Raw genomic sequence first — 2,500 nt, 5'->3', positions numbered from 1 at the left:
CGGCCCTGCGGGGGGGGGGGGGGCCGGGGGGGGGGGGGCGGGCGCGAAGATTCCGCCTCGGCTCCCAGAGGCGCGCGGAACCCCGAGGCTTCGGAACGGAACGGGGGTCGGGGCGTGGCGGGGGGGGGGGGCGCGCGGGGGGGGTGGGGGGGGCGCGAAGATTCCGCCTCGGCTCCCAGAGGCGCGCGGAACCCCGAGGCTTCGGAACGGAACGGGGGTCGGGGCGGGGTGGGGGGGGGGGCGCGCGGGGGGGGTGGGGGGGGGCGCGAAGATTCCGCCTCGGCTCCCAGAGGCGCGCGGAACCCCGAGGCTTCGGAACGGAACGGGGGTCGGGGCGGGGGGGGGGGGGGGCGCGCGGGGGGTGGGGGGGGCGCGAAGATTCCGCCTCGGCTCCCAGAGGCGCGCGGAACCCCGAGGCTTCGGAACGGAACGGCCCCGGCCGGGGAACGTGAGGGAACAAGCAGGCTTGGCGGCGGCGAAAAGGCGGGCGGGGGGGGGGGGGGGGCGCGGGGGGGGCCGGCGGGCGGACGGCGCGAGAACCGATTAAAAAAAAAAAAAAAGGCGCGAACGGCGCGGGTTCGCACACAAGCACCCTCCGCTGCCTTGTTGGGGGGGGGGGGCGGGGGGCGCGCGCCAGGCGCGGTATCACGGGTTGTTGGCGGGCCAGTGCCGCCCTGCCCCGCTGACGGCGCCTGTGTGGAGTGTGTGTTTGTGTGCGCGCGTGCCCCGCCCCGGGGCCCCCCTGCTGCCTCGGGGCGCCGGTCAGCCCGGGGTCAGGGATTTCTGCTGAGGCGGGGCGTTGAAAGCAGTGCGAGGGGAGCAAGGCAGGCACCAGGAAAGGGAGGGGGTAAGGGGCGGCAGCGGCCAGGCAAGAAGAAAGAAAGAAAGGAAGAAAGAGGAAAAGAAAGAAAGGAATAAAAGGCAGACAGACAGACAGACAGACAGACAGACAAGACCTAGAGACCTAGATTCGTAAGTGAGCACCTTCCCCTGCTGTAGGACCGCGTGCCGGGGCGGGGCGGGGCGGGGGGGGGGGGGGGGGCACCGCGCTCCCACACAGAAAACCGAGAAAAATCAGCAAGGCAGGAAAAGGAGGGGAAAAGACGCGCGTGCTCGGAAACGCAAAGAAACAAGAGCAAACCCGAAAAACAACACGACCCCAAAAAGAAGCGAGCGGAACCCCTTGCCCCGAAAGAAACGAACAAACAAACAAGCGAAGCGCTCGAGCCGGGGGGGGGGGGGGGGGGCGGACGACCGGGGGTGCGCGGCGGGCCGTCCCGGTAGCGGCCGGCGCAGCGGGTCCGCCGTGGCAGCGGCCGGCCCACGCCCCCGGGCCTGGGAGGCTGCCTTGGCGGCGGCCAGAGGGTCTACCGGCTCCGGGAGTCTCGGAGGGGCGAGCCGGTCGACGCGGCTCCGCTGGGTGTCGCGGAGGCGAGCAGGTCGACCTGGATCCGGGGGTCGCGGAGGGGCGAGCTGGTCGACCGGGCTCCGCGAGGCTGCCTGGGGCGCGCGGCGTGCCGGTCTACCCGGCTCCGGGCTTGGGGCTCGGCCAGCCGGTCGACCGGGCTCCGGGAGGCGCGAGGAAGTGGCAGGCCGTCTCCCGGGTCCGCCTCCCACGCTGTCAGCAGGTCTACCCGGCTCCGGCGAGACTTGGCCGCCCTTCGGGGTGGTGACCGGTAGACCTGTTTCCCCCGGCTTTCCTCTGGAGCGGCGAAAGGGGTCGCTCTGCGTCGCTGCCTCCAGTTACGTCATCGTAGACGTGGGCCATTCCCGCGCCCCTCCCCGGTAGGAGGGGCGGGTGTCCTTTGGCTCTCCGGCGCCGCCTGACTTAGCGGTACGACTGTAGGGGAGAGAGGTGAGCAACCACTCACCTTCCGGAGACTGGCTCCCGGGCGCCCCCTGCGCATGCAGCCGACTTGCGAGAGGGGTGAGGCGGCCTGTGAGGGCAGGCAGGAGCGGTCCCGTCCCGGTTCTCTCCACCGGAGCGCGCTTGGTGCGGCGGCCTCCCGGCAGCTCCCTGGCAGCCCCGCGAGCGTGTCCCAGGTGCCAGGAAGCGCGGAGAGCGGGCTCGCCGGCGGCTAGTGGCTGGAGCGCGGGTCGGCCCGGCGAGAGCGAGAGCGAGAGCGAAGGGGGGCACGGGGGTGCCCCGTGCGGCTCCGGCTTCGGGGTTCTCCGCCGCAGGCAGCGCGGGGCGATGCCAGCGCTCCGGCTGCCGATCCCATCCCTACCCGCACGCAGCGCCCGCTGAGGCGTCCCGGGACACGTCGCAGAGGCCCCTCGGCGGGCCGGTGCTTCCCTGCTCGCCCTGTCCCAGGGAGCGCGGGGGGGTGGCCGGTGTTCAGGCTCGAGCGGGCACCTCTGGCAGACGCTGCTCCCTCACCCCCACGCAGCGCCCGCCGCTGGCTGCCTCCTCGGTGGCCACGCCGGGCAGGGCAGTTGGCTCAGGACCTGACCGATCTCGATCGATCGATGAGGCCGTTCGGGTCGCGTCGGAGAGGGC

This window comes from Dromaius novaehollandiae, unplaced genomic scaffold (genome assembly GCF_036370855.1).
Source record: "Dromaius novaehollandiae isolate bDroNov1 unplaced genomic scaffold, bDroNov1.hap1 HAP1_SCAFFOLD_123, whole genome shotgun sequence".
NCBI lineage: Eukaryota > Metazoa > Chordata > Aves > Casuariiformes > Dromaiidae > Dromaius > Dromaius novaehollandiae.
This window is presented reverse-complemented; position numbering follows the sequence as displayed.